Raw genomic sequence first — 21,767 nt, 5'->3', positions numbered from 1 at the left:
CTGTCTTCAGTCATTTTATTTCTGATATGCTTATTGAAGGGTATCTAATTTTTTAAAAAAATATAGACTAATAAAAAGGTAATAAAATTATGAGACTATAATCATAATCATTTTATTAATTTTTTATAAAATAGTTTACATTAATTCCCCAAAGTTTTCTGAAAGTTCTAAACTGCTGTACTTTCATTAAAAATGGCTACAAAACTCTTGTTTAAGGTAAAGTTATATCATTTTTATACATGCCTGAAGATGCCATAATACTTCCCTAGGATAAAATGGAGGAAAAAGGATTTTTAGTCCAACTTGTTCTTACCAGGAATAATCGTAAATTTTAAATGTCCTTTATGTTAAATTATTTATTTTTTCACCTCATGTTTTGTATGAGGCATTTATTTTTTATTTTCATGCTTCTATTGTTCTTCTGTAATACCTTGTTGAATTCTGTTCATAGCACAATTATGTTTAAGTTTATTTTTTCTGTTCCAACAGAATAATTGGATGAATAAAGGATTCTATCATGGTAAGTGAGATAAGCCAAACCCAAAAACCAAAGGTGGAATGTTTTCTCTGATAAGTGGATGATGATACATAATGGGGATGGGGTGGAGGGAGGGAAGAATGGAGGAAGGATGGATTGTGTGGGGGGAAATGAGGGGTGGGGAAGGGTGCGGGGAAGGAAAGATAATGGAATGAGACAAATTCATTACCCTATGTATACGTATGATTACACAAAGGGTGTGACTCTACTTTGCATACAACCAGAGAGATGAAAAGTTGTACCCCATTTGTGTACAATGAATCACTTAAATAAATAAATCCTTTCTATGCGTATGGTTTTCATTAATCCTTTTTCAGCTAATAATGCATGCAGTACTGCAGAAATCAGGTAGAAAATTTCAAAGAGAAATGGAAAATAGAAAAAAGAAATCCAACTTTGGTCTTCCTGTTTCCAGATACCACATTGGGAAATAAACACTCATTATGAAACTGAAGACTGAGCAAACTCAACACCATGCCAGACCAAGATTGGTCTATGAGGGGCTGGGGTTGTGACTCAGCGGTAGAGCGCTTGCCTAGCATGTGTGAGGCACTGGGTTCGAGTCTCAGCACCACAGATAAATAAACAACTAACATAAAGGTCCATCAACATCTGGAAAAACAAAAAAAGATTGTAGTATGAGATTTTAAGACAAAGAAAGTCAGGATAACTAGTTGAAACAAATCAAATTTTCTAATGTAATTAACATTGTCACTGGATTTATTTCAGTGGAAAGCAAACAAAAATTCAAGTCTTTGATTGACTTATAAAAATTAATATTTCTATCAATTATAACACAAAGGCAACAAAAATGCATAATAAAATTATACATATAGAAATTCCTCAGTGACAAAAAATTGAGACTATTCACTTCATGAAAACCATAAAGACTGCTTCATGTAACTTTATTATTTAGAAATTTTTAATATTGTTCTTATATTTAAAACAGTGAACAAATTAAGGGTCGTTCTTTAGCATTAATTTTTGCCCAGTGATATTCTAGTTATAATTTCTTTAAGATTGCATATTTTATGTAGAACATTAGAAGCATCTTTCATGGACAAATTTACCTATTGGATAAAATCTGTTTCCATAGTGAAGAGTAGTTCAACTTCCCATTTGCTTCTCTTTCCTTTTACTATGATGTAGTTTTACTAAATCCATGTGTTACTTGCTACCAAAGAGTAGATAGGTTTCAAAATGAATAATATGTGTGATAAAATTCTGGGAAGGGTATGGGAGAATGGGAGAATAATTTCTTACTTTTAAACTGTGCCAATGAATTAGGACACATTTAAATATATAGAGACTTAGGTGCACCCTGTAATTTCACAAATGTGTGTGCATATTATATTTATGTTATATACATACATACATATTATATCATTTAATTTTTCCACAATTTAATATTTAGGGATTCTGATAAGGGAATAACTTACTCATATTCAAACTGATGTAAAGCCAACTCTGTCCATATTCATTTTAATTAATCTAATGATATTAGCTGCTGAGACCTTCATTCTGCCCATTCCTGTTGGCAACCTGAAAGGCAATTCTCACTCTGACTCAACTCCTGGGGTGCCATCCAGGAGAGATTGTCACCTTGCTGTGAATCGTAACCTCTGACCCTGCCACTTTCTTCCTGTAACAGTACCACCTTGCACATTTAATGAACTTCATACATGGTTAAAAAGGTATCAGCTCAGTGAAATGTTAGGTCATGCTGTGAAAAGTTCCATTGTTTCTATACATCTAATTGACCTTTCACATTATAGAAGATAAGAAAAAAAAATCAATAATGTTACTTAACAGCCAGTCTGATGCAATGTTTACTATTAATATGCTAAACACGTTGCTTTCAAGGCATTGACACCTAAACGCCACTAGAAGTATCAAATGACTTCTCATTAATAACCATTATATTAATCACTGTTGCCCAGAACTTGAATCTGACTGTGAAATCCCCTGGTGGAAATTGCTATAATCGTTCAAACTACAGGAATGAATATTTTTCAGCATAATTACTGCTGTCGTCTTATTGAAAAATATCCCATTAGATGGCAGCTTTTAGTTACGTAAATCATGTTGATTAATTTTTAATTTCCAACATTTATATGACATTGCACAAGTAAAGATCTTTGATAATTTAAATGGTTAGCTGAGCAATTATTAAAATAACTCACAGCAATTGAAACGTTCATTTACTTACTCGAAGTACCATACATCATTAACTCCTGATTAAAACAAAGTTTGGGAAATTGCAAGTGCTGAGTTGAGCACTAAGTTATGTATCTCAGGGTTTTTGACAAAAATATCCAAGCCTTGAAGGACACCTCAGCTGCCAGGGTAAAGCTCTATTATAAACATGGCCAGGCACACTGGCAGTATGGTGTGCCAGCCGTGTGCTCAAGTACGTATCTGCCTGTAGGCGACAACTTAAATGGTGTACAGCATTCCCACATTTAGTCATCTCAGTACCTCCTTCATTTGAAACAAACAAAAACTTTCAGTACTTATGAGCAAATAATGAGTTCCCATCTTAGTTACCTATTATATTTTTACTGATGTGTTTGAATCTTCATATTGACTGTGATATCTTGGATAACTTCCTTTATTTTTACATGGGAGAAATAAGTATACTGAGTTCATAATGCTGTACTAGGGGGTACCATTACTCAAGGAATGTATGACAGACTAGGTAGCAGTAATAAGTAATACATAAAAAATAATACGTAATGCTCCTCACATCACACTTATACCATAATTTTTTTAAAATAAGATATACACTGCTTGAAAGATGGGGGCACATTCTGAGAAACACAACAGGCAATTTTGCCATCATGTGAACACGGCAGTGTAGTTGTGCACACTGGTGTGCTCTGGTCCATGAGTGGCCTCTTAGTGTGTTCAAGAGATGCAGCAAACCCAAGGCAGTTGAGGCTGCTGCTGGTGGGTCAAGGCACGCTGTTGTATAGCGAATATTTCTATAAGTGCAGGAAGAAGCACACTACAAAATAATGATTAAAAGCATAACAACATAAATACAAGCCAGTAAAGTACTCATTTAATATTGTATACTAAATATAATTATATGTACCTGTATACCACCGGAAACATAGTACGTCTATTTATATCAGGACCACCACAGACACTGGGTAATGCATTGAACTAGGATGTTGTACCATAGTCAATGACGTCACTGGGTAGTCCATCCTTGCCTGAGATGTCATTATGCTGGACACGGCTATTACGACCACTATGCAGAAGCCAATGTTTCTACGTAAAAAAGTGAATGTCCCTTTCTTTGATCCTTAATATCTCTCTACTTAAATCTTCATAAGTTAAAAACAAAATCAAGTACCTCCACGCACATGCTTCTACCACTTATTAGGGTTTCAATAAACAAGCATGCATTAGGCAGGGATTTCTTCTTTCTTTCCTCCTCATATGAACCACCTGTAGGTAAGCAGGTGTCACCTCTGGTTTAGGTGCTCGGCTATGTGGAGGTACCATAGTAGTCCGTCTTCCACTGTTTTTTTCTACGAGTTTTACAATTCTAGGCATTAACTCGAGAAGGACGTAAACAATGGCCCCACAAGTCAAATATATCCCTTTTTACCTCAAAAGCAAAAGCTTTCTCAGAATTCTCAGTTGACTTGGTAAAGTCCTGTTGTCCACAAGTATGTCATGTGACCACAGTTGCACTGGTGGCAGACAGAGAAAATATTTAGAATTTTCATCCTCCTTCATGAAGGCCGGAAACTGAGAATGTGGTTGAGAATCAGGGATGGATCAACCAGTCCACAGAAAGGGAAAAGGAGTCATTTTAACAGTAGATAAGCCAATGAATGCCAGTGTTAAAATCAGTAAATTGTGTTGCACAAAATCTTCCTACTAGGAAAATAATCTGGCTTGTGTCCAACTTCAGGTAAATGACATTCAAAAGTGTTGGACAAATTCTACCACCGCAAAGAGAGATTATCATATGTAGAAACTGAAACTCAGAGAAGGTGATCAAACTATGTTAAATGGACCTGGTATAAATGGCAATGCCAATTTTCTGAACTAACTATTTTAATTTTAAAGGATTCAAGCTTTTTTACTGTAAGGAATGGCCACAATATGTTTTTTTACATGTTACCAAAGAGTTGCAGAAATCTATGTATGCATATAACCAAGGCATACACTGTAAAAACAGCATCCCTCCACAAAGACTAGTATACTCCAGAGCCACTCTCTAGATTTAAAAATATGATTTCATTTCTATGAAATGTTTTTAGAAATAGAAACAATAATAGTTTACTTTTCTCTAAGACTCAGATCTTTTGGAAAGAGTAGTGACTGTTGGACACTGTACAAACTAGATTTTTACAATAGGGCAATTCTCAAAATAACTTTAAAGAAAGAATACAGTCTGTATGCACACACTGGTGTAGTGTTGGCCTCAAAATGTATTTCTGAACTGCATTGGTGCTCTTTGTTTTTCTAAGTGTCTTATTTTTAGTTAATTTTGATGTCTAACAATTTCAGTGATTGAACAGCATAGCAATTTAGCTAATATTTCACTCCTTCTGCCTTTTAACGTGCTACCTGGATATTCTGTTTTTATTCAACTATTTCCTACAGCATTCCTTCCAGAAGCTAGCACAGAATAGACTCTCACCTTCCATTCTTTTAGTTGCTTCTTTACAGGTCCAGTCTCACATTTTGCCTCCCACACACCTCCTTGGTGACATTTGGCTTAAAGAAATGTCTTAAAGTGTCAGAATTAGACATGACAATGGTAAACTAGGCAAACAACGGCTTACAGTTAATAACATCTCAAGTGACAGAAACTGTTCCAGGAGTTCTCTGTGCATTATTTCATTTATATCACACCAGCTTTTAGAAGTAAAGGTGAAGCAGTTCATCCGACCCTGGCTACCAGCTTGTCTGCGCCTGCTGAGGCAGAGTGCACGCATGTGCAGCAAGTTGCATGAAATGGGAGTATTAGTGGCAGTTAAATCACTAAGTGAGAGCCAACAGAAAGCTAGGATTCAGTGCAAACTGGTTCCACAAGGCTGAGAAAATAACCTAGGCCAGAATCTGCAGCTGCACCATTGGCAGCAACTTGAGGCAACTGGGGGACCCCAAATGACAACCTTCTCTGTTATGTACAGTGGGCACAGGGGCCATTGGGATGAAGCTGCAGTGGAGCTAAGCTCCTTCTTCATCTCAGGACATTGAACTCCCAGCACATCCTGCAGGTATTCCTGAGAAGTCAAGTGAGAAAAGGCAGAGAACTGCTTCAGACCAGGGTCACCTAGAGAACTGCTCATTTTTTAATTTTTTTGTTCTACCATGAGTATTCATTCCTCCTGTCTCCATTAGTAATGAGAAACCACTCTTGGGGATACTGATTACCTTGAGCTTTCATATTCTAGAATCAATGGATTATCTCTTAAATGTATTTTTAAAATAAATTTCCCAGATACTATAGTTGTATTTTAAAAGTTATTAAAACAGAATTGCTCTCACTGTATAAATAATTTTATTCTCCTATAAAACTGAAGCATTTATCCATATTGAAAACTTGCCTGTCTTGTCAAGATAATTTTTCAAAATTTATCTATTAAAATTCTACTCTAATGAATTTCATTCCTTCACTGGCTTGTATTCTAATTTGTGAAAATAAAATACATGTTGACAATGTCATTTAAAAGTCTTAACAAACTTTTGTAGATAATTTCTATTTTAATAGGCTATAGTAACACAATAGGGATATGTTAGACATGGTTTTCCTAAATACTGGGAATCCTTATAGAACTTAATGTTCACTTTTCAACATTCATCCAATAATTTAGCATTCTCATATTTTTATCATACTCCCAGAATTAAGTGAAACAAATAAACATTCTATTCTCTATGAAAAATAAAAGTTTATTCTATTCATTTGCAGTGCTCTGAACATTTGTCACAGTACCAACATAAGAGAAACAACATTCTTATACTGTTAATTTATTTGCAAAGTTACACGTTTTGTATAAATCACCCAAATTAGTTTTACCATGGTAAGACAAGTGATTTCTCCAGAAGTAGGAGGACTGAGGTTGAATTGACCATCGTTATAATAATAAACTTAAGGTAACTTTATATTATTTGCTTTCAGTTTAAAATGAAGGTCCATTTAGGCCGTTACTTATGATCAGCATTTCAAGGTCCTGAATTCACGTTGTGACACAGTTGAGAGCCGCTTCCAAGGTCACTCTCCTTCATGCTAATTTATCTGAAGTGATAACATCTTTCATAGAGAAAGTGCTCCTATCAGAAATAAGAGTGAGTGACATGTTGACTCCTATCATCTGTTTAACCTGTTGCACATTCTCTGAGCTTCCGGGGTGGCAGCCAGCTCCCCATGATTCTCAGGCATCTCCCCCAAAAGAATCTAATGTTCCCTCTCATGCATCATTTGTAGGTCTAGGCTTACTTTCCAAAATCTACTATCCACACTATTTTTTTTAATTCTTCATAATATAAAATCTACAAATTGATGTTAAATAAACAGAACAAATTATGATGGACCCTCATGCACTTATATGAAAAAAAAATGTTTTTGAGTTAACTTTTAAATAGTTTTACATATGACTTCTGATCAATGACAAAATGGCGAATTAGCAACATGGGGTGGCTCTATAATCCAAAATTACCTCTGGGGAAAATACAGACATGAAACATAAGTAAAGATTTAGCAGTTAACAACTACCACCAGAAAAGTTCCTTTGACCCTCTGCAAAGAATAAAGCACGGCTTCATCTGTATATGTAGCTGTAATGTGGGGGTCCCGCAAGGCTATAGGAAATCCTCAGCACACACCAGGTGCTAGTGGCCTTGGATTACTATCAGGGCCTTAAATGGATTAAGTAATTTATTCAAGTTATGTTGACTTATCAACTAGTCCTCGGGGCTGGTGGATCCTACCCAGGCACGTGATCCTACCCAGGCACTATGAGCCTGGGGGAAGAGCTTCATCCAGGTGGGATGAACTCTGAAAGCTGTCCCTGGACCCTTACCCTGTGCTTCTGGAAGAGTACTCCAAGACAAAAGGAGCTGATAGTCCAAAACACTAAACATCCAAGCGTGAAAATCTTTTCACGGGAAAGACATCGAGCTGAGCAATCTACATTTATCTGCTGCAGTTTTCAGAACTGAAGGGACAAGAGTGTAACATAAGCTTATGAAGTGCCTTTAGGCTTTAGGTGATGATAATAATAATATAAAGTGAGATTTCTTTCACCATGCATCCAATGCAGATTGATTTCTCTAGTTTTGCATTTGACAAAAACAAAGAAACAGTAGCAAAATTTTTGTTACTAAAGCTGGAGGCAATCTATAATAACATTCAACACAGAAAAACAAAATACGAGTTTGTTGTTTGTTCATTTGATACATTTAAAATGTTTGTGTGTGTTTTAAACCTTAAGTATAGCCACTGCAACAGCTAGAGTGATATAAACTCCAAAAATAAAAATATCCAAAGATAAAATTCAGTAACACAGAGTTGAGCACCTACACAGGTAACTCCATGGATTGTCCTATGTGGTATACAGATGCAGATAGAGATAGAGACACAGATGCAGATAGAGATAGAGACACAGATGCAGATAGAGATAGAGACACAGATGCAGATAGAGATAGAGACACAGATGCAGATAGAGATAGAGATACGGATATACATACATACATACAAGCACAGTTACATAAATGTTTACTTTTTTCAGGTAATACTTGCATATTATGTAAAAATAAAATTCCACAGAAGAAAAACAGTTTAATGCTGCTGTCTCCTGCATGACTTTCCCTTTCTCCAAGTTCTGTTCTTAGTCACGACTTGCAAATACTTAGTAGTGACTTCAGATTCTTTCTAAATATTGGCTCTGAGAGGACAGGGATTCCCTGTGCATTGACTGTGGCTTCTTACTGGCATGTGGGGACAGTTATTCAATTGTCCCCACATTGTGTGCTCCTTGGGTGCTCTTTTTTAATTTATTTCTTTTTATTGTAAACAAATGGTGCTCTTTGGTAATTTAGAGTGATGTGATAAGACGAAAAGAACCTATCTGTGGTTGGGTTTGCTCTGGTGGAAGAAGAAAGCAATGTGCCCCTTAGCGTGGAAGGCCCTGGTGCAGGCAGAGGTGAAGGCCGGGTGTTCACTGCACGGATGATCCACACTCAGGCCCTATTTCCGTTCAAGGCAAGGCTTCTATTTCCTTGCAGATTCTGAGATGCCTTCTTGTTCGGATCCCTTTAGACATTCTCTAGGCAGTGGCTTCCGACGTCCTGTATGTAGGTGACTTTCCTCAGGCCTGTCATTTATATTACTGGTCTTCTGGAAATGTTCCAAGGCAGCAGACATTCTAGTCTTTTAAACTGTTGAGTTGCCATTTGAAAAGGCCACATCCTCCAACCACAAGCTGCATTCCTTTTAGTCACTGGTAGCAAGCGAGGGACATTAGGAAGTGCACGGGACTGTCTCAAGGAACAAGGAATAAGTGAGCGATTGGAAGGTGTCTCCAGTGCAAGGGAAGAGAGGTCACAGAAGCGCAGAGCTGTGAGGGTCTGTCTGTCAGTTCCAGGCCCATGAGCATCAGTAAAGATTTGTGAAAAGAAATGAACTGGTTTTGGAAAAGGTCCTGTTTTACCATCCCATTAAATGACAAGAATAAAATACAAGTGATGGAAATAAAACAGGAATATGAAAATGTGGTCCTAGATAATAGAGACAAAATAGATCACGCAACCCAATTTCTCTATTTCCAGCTGGTTCTAAAATAATAAATGAATTTAGCTACTTCATAGAAAGGAGATATATATCACAACTACAAAGAGAGAGACTAAAGACCATGGAATGGAAGAAAGAAATCTACCATCCGCTGCCATCACCCACAGATGGAGAAAAGTCAACGTCTTTGCCTTCCTGATCAGTAACAGAATAGCAGGCTTGTTATATAGGGGATCTATAGTTTGAATTTTCTCAAAACTTTAATTTTAAATTTCTTGATCTCATGAAGTCTCAACTTGAGTCAATATTTCTGGAAGAATTTCAGTGAGTTTGTAGGAAAGAAAAGGGATTTGGGAGTGAAATGAATTTGGCAATTGCATTGTCACGTTTCTTCAAGAAATTACCAGAGTTCATTTTTTTCACCTTTATATTCAAGGAATTTCATCCTGTGCTGTGCTCCTGACAACAGAGTTCAAGAGGGGTAAGTTTTAAAAATTTAAAATACACCAACCACATCCACTGTTCATCCCAGGCCCTTGCCTAACCCACACCCATGTCTAGATTAGAAAATCTAATCTGTTTTGATCAAAATCTGCATTCTTTTTCCTTTACTTTGATTGCAGATGAGCCATTTTAGACTGATACGCTTAAGATACACAAATATCACAGACTCTGAGTCTTTTCTGCTGAGAATTGGAGAAACACTTTTTTTGTTGTTTTAGTGTCCCTAAATACTGGCAAAAAAAAGAAATCTCATTCCTGTGAGTCAATGTAGTCATCTTCTTGCAAACTAAACTAACAGAACAATAAGAACATAAAGAAAAACATCAATAAGAATCAACCATTTTTTTGAATAATGGGATCTAAACTCACCAGACAGATTTATGTGCACAGCTATTTCTTCTAGAGACTACCGGAAAGAACTCACTAGCTTCAAGGCACCCTTGAAAATAATTATTCCCTTGTCCTTCTTCTGCCCTTTTTCTCCTTGGTGGTCTTTAGACATTCTTTTTCTTTAATAGCTCCAGAAGTAGTAGGGGGTAAGAAGAAGGGGTAGACAAGGCGATTTTGTGTACAGTTGTAGATATGGCCTTTTGGAGGTTAATTCTTGAAACTGCAGCCTTGGGTTCTTTGAATCTATTTACACAGATGTTGGGGAAGACGGCTTGTAACCATCTACCACTGGCCTTGTGGTCACCTTTGCCTTTAAGCAATCTCTGGGAGGTACATTAAAAATGATTGTGTTAGACACCCATTTCTAAGATAGCATGTTTTTATTCCACGTTGTCCTTTTGGAATGTAACCTAACCCATGTTCTTTAGACACAGGCATGTTTACTTAGTATTATGTGATTAGTTCCTTTGGAGACCTGTAGTTTTCTCATGCTAATATCAGCGCTCTCAGAATACGCATAAGCCAACCCGCACCCATGATGCTACTTAAAACTTTGAAACTGTTGTGATTGAATTTTGACATTTAATATCAAGAATTAACAGTGGAAAGAAAACAAATCTTACCTCATTCAAAATGTTCAGACTTTGATAAAAGGAAAGACATTTTCAGAAGGTAACAGTGAATGCAGAGTAACGGAAATGTGGAAACAGATCATAGACACAAGCAGCAGTGTCACTGAAAGCCGACAGGCTCTTGGGCTCTCTTATCCATCATCCTGCTGTCCTGGCTACTTTACGGGACCTTAATGTGGATACAATGAAACCCACTTTAATTTTGCATTTAGAATCTTGTTTCTCTCTCATGCTTTCAATATGGGCCAGAATGGGTAGGTTCTTCCTCATTCCTGTTTTAAAGGACATGTTCTCTTTCCTCAACCTTTGCAGGTGCCCATGTCCTGCTGCTGTGCCAAATGCTTCTTCCCACTGGGAGTTCACCTGACCAGGTGTCATGGCTGCCAAACTGAGGGATGAACACTGAACTGAACCGTCAGGGAGATATGTGCAGAGAGGCTCCCACCCTCCAAGTCAGAAGCGTCACCTCCACGTGGCACGGAGGAGCCTGCAGTAGTGACTGGGCCATTTCACTACTCCAGCGAACTCTGATCCTGCTCACTAACTGGTCTTGTGGACCTCCTGCCGCTGTGCCTAATAACTGTGGCTCAGACGCCTACATCTTTTCTCACCTTTTTACCAGGAAGGAAGCATTGTCTTTGATTGTCCATCAGGACTAATCCTTTCTCAGCATGATACTTGTTAGCATAATTGCAGAGAAAGAACCAAAAAAGTACATTAGGAGTTATTCCTTTTGAAAAGATATATGTAATTTGGATGAAAAAGGCATTGTATGTATTTCCCTACTCTGATAGTTAAGATTTCTTGCATTAACCTTGTTTCAAGCTTTATGCTTTCGTTGTTTGTATATAATTAGAATCCATACTTTATTCTAAGAAAATTTCATGATAATATTTATTAACATCACCACAATCCAGAGAAATGTTAGCTAATACTTTTAAAGATGCTTAGTTACAGAACATGAATTCTGAACAGCACCAGTTACTTTTGGATCACCTTTGGTCATGCAATTGGGTTGCTGATGACTTACTTAAAAATTGAATGGAAAAATTTAGTTTTGAGATCTCTTTCCAAAAGGATTCGAAGTCATAAAATCCTTTTCTTCAGTCTGCAGAGAGTAAACTGAGAATGAAAAGTCTAGGTGTCCATTAAGAGAAGAACCTGCAAGCACAGAAAGTAAGACAAAATGATCAGAAAATGTATTTTGAGGTGGGTACTGGGGAGTGAACCCAGAGGTGCTTAACCACTGAGACACATCCTCAGTCCTATTTGTTTATTATTTATTTATTAGTTAGAGACAGGGTCTCACTAAGTTGCCTAGGGTCTTGATAAATTGCTGAGTCTGGCTTTGAATTTGCAAGCCTCCTGCCTCAGCCTCCCAAGTTACTGAGATTATAGGCATGCACCACCACACCTGGCTCAGAAAATGTATGCTGGAGTGGGAATAATTTCTGTTTAGTCCAAGAATGATATAGTTGAACTTTGAACAACAGAAAAGACACCAAAGTTTGTTATTTTAAAAAGGGTAAGAAATCACAATTGGTAAGCTGGTATAAAGACTATATAATTCATAGAAGTTTAGCATTAATGTTCAAAGTGAAAAGCAAACATCAATAAAGATTGGAAGAGTAGAGAGTCACAGTACATTATATCATTATTTATTCATATTATTATGATTTATCAACCTGCAATACCTTAGTGTTTACATTTTTTTGCCTATATTTAAGAACCAGTACAGTCTCAGGAGAGTAATTGAAATTTTCTGGGACTTTGTTTGAGGCACTTTGTGAGAAAAGAAAAATATAAGATTAAAGAAGAAAATTGGGCTCAGGACACATTTTGAAACATGTCAAAAAATATAATTTAAATTCCTTGAATGTTACTACAGTGAGGAGTCCCACTTTCTGCTTATATTCCAAAGAATATGTAATGTTTCTTGCCAATATTGCTTGTACCAACGATCTTTTTTGTTGTTGTTGTTATTTCTTCCTTGGTATCACTCAGCTCTTAGTGTTTGAAGACACCGATGTCTAAACAAGGCTCGTTCTGAAGAGCAGTCCTCTTGCTGCAAACATTCTCTAGTGTTTATCAGTCAGCAGGGCAGCATGTGGAGCAGGAATCCCAAGGATCCCAGGAGGTCCTGGTTTGCTCCTACCTGATGAACATCAGATAAGAACACAACGAGCATCTCTTCATCTCAGTTAAACAAATTTTATAGAAGTTAAAATAGTCTTCCAATCTCTCATTAATCATCATAAGGTCTTCGTTTCTATTAATGAAGGAAAACAACAGGATATCAAAAGGTTTCTGTGTAGCTCACTTCAACGTGTTTTATGAGTAACTCTGATGTGGGACATTAGGTGATGTACTCACAATCTCAGACATGAATTCACACATGCAGCCCCGGACACCACAGTCTGCCATGTCCTTTTGCCTAATTTCTTTAAGAGCATCGATGAACCAGTTTCATTTCCTCAAATACTACTAGGATCTGAATGGTTCATATATGTCTGGCCAGGATACATGGCACTGTCCTACTGCCTCTTAGCGGCACGTCATTTGTCTTTAGACCAACTTCTCAGGCAGCTGCTTCCGGGAACTTCTGTAACCAGGATCTGATGTTTGGTGCATTTTAAGGAAGGGTTAGAAATAGCACAAGGGGTTCACAGAGTAGAAAAAGACCTTCTTTATTTAGCTCTTACTGGTCATCAATTTTTTAGTTCCTCTTATCACAAATGAGAGACTCAGAACGAAGAGCTCCCTCTTCATGTCAAGCCAAACCATCTCAAGAGACTTAATTTCCTCTCTCATTGCTGTTCTATGAGGTTCCCATATTGAACCTCCCTTCTGTAAGCAAATGTTGCAGGATTCATGTATGCCTTCAGCCCCAAGAACCCACAATAATTTGTAGAAAAAGAAAACATGTGATTACACGAATTGGATGAATCTACATCATGTACAATCATAGAAACGAAAAGATGTACCCCATTTGTGTACAATGAATCAAAACGCAGTCTGTAAAAATAAAAAAAATAAGAAAAAAAAAAACAAAAACCACATTAAAAAATGAAACAGTTTCAAAACATTAAACAACTGGTAGAAATGCTACATAATGTAGCATGAGAGCAGTAATATGGAAATGGTCACAATTCAGGCAAACTTTAGTACTACTGCACAGAGTACCATCCCTTGAAACCCCCTCATCCTGACCCCCTTCAATCCAGCTTTTTGTTTAACCATCACATAGCGGATGATCTACTAGGTGAGATTTTCCAGGACAGAGTGTTGAACTGAAAAGTCAGGAACTTGACACCTTTTAAAACTTTGAAATTCGTTTGACCAACGATACCCAGATTAATCCTTAGAGTTCAATCTCAAACTTTAATACTGGAGCTTTTCCAAGAAAACTGGCTTGAGTCAGGCTGATGTTTTCAAGATTGTGATCTGCCTGTGGAAAGTCTGGTCCTAAAGTCTGAGCATGAAACACTGTGTTCTCCTCAGGAAGAAGCCAGGACGAGGAAGGGGATGATGGCCTTTCTCTATTTTGCCAAGTAGTGATATTCCCCGTCTTTCTTTGTCATCCATACCCAGCTGGAATTAAAATCAAAATATGAAAAACAACTAAAAAGAATATTTGAAAAATAAACATTAGCAAATATCAGCCTTTGAGGACAAAGCTGACCATTTTAACTATACAAATTTAGTTACCAAGAAAGTATTTGCTTAAGGTCATCATTTCCCTACATAGTAAATACTTTTTCCAGTGGTGTCATAGGGACTTTAGTGAAACAGGTCATCTATTGAATGATAATTGTCACCTTAATACAAGTAGTACACTAGAGAAATTTAAAACAGACCACATAAATCTATTGGACAGTTTTCCAAATGTACTTTTGCTTTTATATTTGTGCATATGTGTGTGTGTGCATTTCTACGCAATTTTAAATATACAAAGAGATTAGATATACTACAAGTAATTAAAAGGTCACCATAATTTCTTTGTTATAAAAAAAGCAATGATTTTCAAACTAATTTTCAGTTAAATAGCAAAACTGGGTAAGGATTTGCCATATTTCAGGGAATAGGTCTACATCACTTCTCAGACAGAGTGTTGTTTCCTGGGTGACCCAGGGATGGCCTTACTGCAGGAGTAGATTTGTTTTCATAGACCCCAGTAGCTAACTACCTGCAGAGAGAAGAGAATCCTGGTAGAGAGAATTCTTAACACAATAGTTAGATTCTTTTATTTGAGTGAAGCTTTCACATATGGTCTCTCTGATTCACCATAATTTGTTGACTTTTAATTTTAAAACACCTTATTCCAGAAAAAAATATAATAATGAAAATTAGCGAGAGAAATAAATATCCAGCATGGAAATGTTTTAGCTTATTCAAACCTAACAAGTCTGCTCTGGAATAGCTGAGAATAAGACGTAAAATGAACGAGGAGAGAAAATACAGCAGAATGTACCAGATGTTTTTCATGTGTTGACTGAACATATATCTTTCTTTGTCAGCTTTTCATTGGAGATTGAGTGCAGTGTACATCATTTTATTCACAATAGATGGCCATGCGTCATGTATTCACGTACGGATATCATCCCCCTGAAGATTTATTGAAATAGAAAGATAGGAAAACATGGCAGACACACCGAATTCTATATAAGGATGTGTGAATCGTAGAGTTAGATGCTCTCTTCAAGGGGTTTCTTATCACTATCTCACTGGGTAGTGCAAGGATTAATTAGTTAAAGTTTGTAGGCTCTTTGAAGCTAGAAAGTGCTAAGCATTATCATGGTAAGGCGAGAGTGAGGCAAGTGATTTGCAACCTCATCAGTTCTTTGAAATGTGTGTCTAGCCTGATTCACAGTTTTCTCTTACAGTGTTTTATGGATTGGAAAGTTCTCATCAGATTTTGAAGATGAAACATGATCTATTGAAAGCATACTAATCTGCACAAGCAATCTTTTTTTCTATATATCTCATAAAGGGATATTTCTCAGAATAGAAGAAAACTTGATCTGTTTTTCCAAAGCTAATTTAATAAAGTCTGATTTTGACATCAATTATAACTCATCTATTATCATTTGATTGACTGTGATATGGTTCTCTTAATTAGTGCAGCTAAAATCTAGTTAGTTTGCAAGAGGGAAGTTATTCTCATCTTTTCTACTTTAAAAGACAGTGAGGCAAATACCCATTTCTATAAATGTTTTGTAGTTGTTTTTAGTCATTTATATTTTCATTCATAATTTTAGCATGCTTCAATCATTCATCACTGCACTAACATTAGCTATGCAAGGTAATTTCTTACTTTTTACAATATGATAAATGGTTAAGTATGAAAACTATGTCCTCTAAGCCTAAGTCAGTTTTGGCATATATTTCTCTGTCCTCTCCTGCACTATAATTTCATGTAAATAACGAGGCAAGGAAAGTTGCTGGCTATCTATTTTATTTTGTACTTATGTTTATAAAAAGATGCTTTTGGAAAAGGCACCACATTTCAATTTTCCTTGTTTGAACACCTTGAAGGCAGAAGGGGTGGCAAGATATTTTTAAAGCAATATAATCATGTGACAAAGTTATTCCACGTTAAAATGAGTGTTATTCATTATTAAATTGTTTTTGTTTCAGAGTAACATTTGAAGAACATAAATACAAAATAATGTAACTCCACCCAGAAATGACTATTAAGGCATGCATACCTTGTGCTATTTATGTGGCCTACAGTTAAATTGGAATACAGCTTCTCAGGTTCATTCCCTTTTCTTTCTGTCCATAAATGCCATTATGATAAACCTGGTGCTTAACTTCCCCTGTATGTTTTTATAGTTTCATTAGAATATTTGAGTTTATTAAAAGTATTTATAGGTTTGGCTTGTAGCTCAGTGGCTCCCATATTCAGGGCCCTGGGTTAGATTTCTCAGTTCCACACACACAAGAAGATAAATAGCTCCTATTAGAGTTCTGTGAGTTGCTGGCCTTTGTCCATTGTTTCCTGGCACATGATTGACTGATTTTATTTCATTTTTCTGTGGTGCTATGGATCAGACTCAGGGACTCACTCATGCTACGTGAGTACTCTTCTGCTGACCTAATACCCCAGTCCGGAGTTTTGTGACTTTTCAATGTTTATGTGAGCATGATTGTAAGTTGCGTATTATTTCACAATTTTGTTTCCCTTCACCTTCTGGCTGAGAGCTGGTCTTACTGATACCTTAGACCCTGTGCTGGTCTATTATGCTGCCACATGTGCTTCCTGAATTCCGGACACTTTTCTCTGTGGCGTTGGGTGTGAGACTTTCTAATGAATGTACTAGAGGAAGAGTTGCTGGATTAGAGTGTGGACTGTTTCAGCTCTGAGATCAAACATCTCTGTTGCTTCCAGAAGGGTCACCTTACCTCTGTAGCTATATTTCCTAATGGGCTTAGCATATGTCCTGCTTTTTTCATTGTGTAATAAACTATTACTATAAGCTCCACAGATTAAAACCAGCTTTGTGTGCATTTCTTAAAAGTTCATTTTGTCAAAGACCCCTGGCTACTGTTGTGCTCTACCCAGTATGTGGAACAAATGAAATGCTAACAGATTCCTGACTTCAGTTGGGGGTTAAGTCTAAAAATTGCCTTTATTTTCCCCCACCCATTTCACATAAAATATAGCTACTGCCTCCCTTTCAAGGACAGAGTACAGAACACCTCATAATAAAATAACAGACTCTGGGTCAGCAGGGCCTTGGATGGCTAACTCTTACCAATCTTCCACAGTAGTGGGCGAAGTGTTTAATGCAGTTTTAAAATGTTGTCCTCCTACATGAAACTGTAAGGTCACCATATGGTAGCTTTGAGAAAGGGAAAAATAGGTTAGATATGTGTGCATTATGTGCAGAGGCTGGAAGTTGAGCCTGTGGAAAGTGGTTGATCTTGCTGTATTTTTTTTTTTTTTTTTAATTTCTCATGTACTTACCTCTGCTTACTTATTGGGCTGTTTTGTAATAACTATTTATTTTGAAATTGCATGTTTTAGTAGCAATGTCTTAAGAGGAAGTACATGTTTAATTAGAAATGACTGAAGTTCCCTTTCAAGAAAACTCATGGCAGTCATAAAACTGGTGCAAGGTTTGATTGGCATTTTCGATCTACTGCTGTGGCCACAAAGACACCATAATATCAGGATCCCAGAAGGTACAAATTTCATTGATAATATCAGCCGCTATTTTAAAATCATTTAGTTACAGTAAGAACACTGTCTAAGATGTCGTGTTCACAGTTTTAATACAAGGATCTGGAGAAAGTGTGAAGCACTTTCTAGAATGCATTCTATTAGCATTGCTTTTCCTTTAGATCGAATTATTGTGTTTTAAAAATGCTGTTTGTTTTCAACTCTAATTTTATCTCTACTTAGTAAAAGTGCAGCAATAATTTTTCATATTGTAACTCTATTATTAGCACCAGAAGAAATTCAAAGGCAGTTGAACAATGTCCTTCAGAGGTTTTGAACAGAAAATTCGTTCCATTTTGCATCAAATTAATGGGACTGAAGTGTTCATTTAAAAAGTTTATTCTGTTGGGAATAAAATGTTTGATAATTATTTTAGAAATGCTTTTAAAGATTCAGTCCAAAAGTCAAGCATTAGGTGCATGGTGGCACACACCTGGAATCCCAGCACTCAGAAGGCTGAGGCAGAAGGATCTTGAGTTCAAAGCCAGCCTCGGCAACAGCAAGGCATTAAGCAACTCAGTGAGACCCTGTCTCTAAATAAAATATGAAATAGGGCTGGGGATGTGGCTCAGTGACTGAGTGCCCCTGAGTTCAATTCCCAGTACTCCCCCCTGCCAAAACACATAAATAAATAAAAAATATAAATTAAGTTGAAAAGAAAGTCATTGATCAAAAGAAAATCAGGGATAATTAAGACTAACAAGGTGATCAAAGTATATAAAAATGTTCCAGATGCATTATTTGGCCTGGTATTTTTAATGTTTTCATAATAAATATAAAGATGAATTATTTTTCTGTTTTACTTCAATGTATGAAATTACGGTTTATATTTTAGAAAATTTTATTTTAGAAAACTGTTTTGAAGAGAACTATGTTACACATCTATTCATACACTAAAACAACTTATCAATAAGTAAATAAATTTTAGATTTTTTGTATATTAAATATTACACAATTTCAAAAATTTTTCATTCTAAAAGTCTGTTTAGATAATAAATTTTATAGCAATTCTAAGTTTACTAAATATCATTAAATAGTTCTGTGGATTTGTGGAGCAAATTTATTCTTTCTTACAACCTTTTTTGACACTTGGTATTCTTTTTTTAAAGCTGACAAGCTAATGAATGAAAGATGGAATTTCATGTGGTTTTAATTTGCATTTCCCTGATTACTAATGCACTGAAACAGCCTGCTATTGTATTAGTCATTTGAGTGTCCTCTTTAAAGATATAGGCCTGTATATCACTTTCTTCTTCTTTTAATTGTTAGATTGATTATATTTTTCATCTAAATTTATAAGATCTAATTTGTTATTTTGGGATATTAGTACTTTTCCCTTATATATTTTTTTAATAATGTTGATCTGGATTTTATATATCATCCCCAAGATAATTTTTGGAACTTAGAGCTCACAATCTGAATATGCACAAAAGTCCAACTCAGAAGTCATTCTGAGGCCATAATGCTAACTTCAAATGAATTAAAGCATGTTGCCCCTCCAGAAAAATGTACTTAAAGATATTTAAAGATCTATAGTTGAAGTGTTAAAGCAATTTATAGAATTAAAGCAAACCCTCTTAAAATACCAATGACTTTCTTCATAGAACTGGAAAAACAATTTTAAAATCTGTATGAAACCATTTTGAAAAAAGCCCAAATAGATGAAGCCATCTTGAGTTTAAAAGAAAAGAGCAGGAAGCATGTTACCACCTGATTTAAAAACATGCCTTAAAGCCGTAGTAATCAAAACAGCATGTTATTGGCATGGAATGGTCATGTGAAGTGTAATAAATTGCTTAGAAGTCAACCTACATTATCTATAGTCAAATGATTTTCTTATAAAGTGCTAAGTACATGCATTGAACTGTTTTTTTCAATAAATTGTGCTAGGGAAAATTGGATATTCACACATGGAAGAATGAAAGGAGACACCTCTCAGCAGTTACAAAACTCAATTCAAAATGGGTTAAAAAGACAAACGGAGGAGCTGAAACTCTCAAGTTTTTAGAAGAGAACATAGGGGAAATGCTTCAAGACATTGGAAAGAGCAAGTATTTTGGGACAAGAACTGAAAATCTCAGAAATGAATGCAAAAATAGACAAATCAGATTGTTTAAAACTAAAAACCTCTAAACAGTAAACCAACAATATAGTGGATAAAGAATATTCAGAATGGAAGAAATATTTACAATGTATACATCAGATACAAGGTTGATAGCCAGAAAATACAAAAACTCCCAAAACTTGATAATAACAACAACAACAACAAAACTTGAACACTATTAGATTGCAAATTAGTAGAGCTATTGTAGAAAATGATATGGAAGTTCCTTGAAAAATTGAAAATAGAACTAATGTATGAACTAGCAACCCCATTACTGGTTATATATCCAAAGGAAATGAAAACAGTATTGAAAAGAGACATCTGCCTTACCATGCTCATTGCAGCGCTGTTCACAGTAGTCAAGCAATGGGATGATCAAAGTGCCCATTAACTGATGAGTGGATGAAGTGTGGTACATAAGGAATACTATTCAGTCATAAAAAGGATGAAATCCTGTTATTTGTGTCAACATGAATGGGACTGAACATCATCAAATGAAGTAAAAGAAAGTCAAGCACAGAAAGACAAATATTGCATGATCTCACTCATATATGCAATCTGCAAAAAATTAATCCTAGGATGAGACTACAATGGTACCTACCAGAGACTTGGAGTGGAGGATGCATGGGGAAGTGCCGATTAATATGTGCAGAGTTACAGCTAGATAGGAGCAAGAAATTGTGTTACGCTATTCTACAGTATGGTGTTTGCAGATGACAAAAAGCTAGAAGAAAGGATCTTAAAAGTTTTCACCTCAAGAAAATCATAAATGAGGAGATCAATGTGCTTCACCTGATTTGAGCATTGTGCAAGGTATATGTGTACATTTCATGCACCCCATTAACAGACAACCTTTATGCTGTCAGACATGTGCTTTGCAAATATTGTCCTTTCTGCACTCTGGTGGTTCATCAGTTAAAAATGAATTTTAAAAAAATTAAAAATAATACCTAAGACTGTGGCTCAAAGATTCTGTATTAAAATAATGACCACTTATGAGATTTGCTTTGTATGTTTCCCTGCAGCAAAGACACCGTTTACTTGGTATCGCTTCACATGAATATTTTTAAGAAACACCTTTCTATTGATAAAGAAAATAATAGTTATTCTGGAAGACTATAGTGTTTACTCCAAGATTAACTTTACAGAGCTCTAGCTGTTCTCTGAAGAAACTTAGATGACTTGCAAAAAACTGGACAATTTTGGGTTATTTAGGAGGCAGCCATTATTTACTAAGTCTGTATAATTTTCAGCCAGGAGCAACCTGTACTGAGCAGTTAAGTGTGAAGGGTGAAGTGTCATTGAATAAAGACTTCCTCAGAAGATGAATCCTATACATTTCTACCTTGAAATATGAGTGAATTCTGCTACTAATTTTCAAGAGAGTGAAGCACACAGGAGAAACCATGTTCAGGGCAAAATGAATGGACTGCTTTTGAAGGTGGAGATGGAGAATAGGTCATTAGGTCTGTGGAATGTGGAGGTCAGAACAAAATCTGTCCTGGAGATAGAAGTGTGCTAATAGGCAGCAGAAAATGGGTGTTTTAAGACCTGAGGATGTCCACACTAGAATTGAAAGCACAGAAGATCCATGACCAAGACCTGAATGGCTCCAA

Source organism: Sciurus carolinensis, chromosome 9 (assembly GCF_902686445.1).
Source record: "Sciurus carolinensis chromosome 9, mSciCar1.2, whole genome shotgun sequence".
In the NCBI taxonomy this organism is placed as follows: Eukaryota; Metazoa; Chordata; class Mammalia; order Rodentia; family Sciuridae; genus Sciurus; species Sciurus carolinensis.
Note: the sequence above shows the minus strand (reverse complement) of the source record.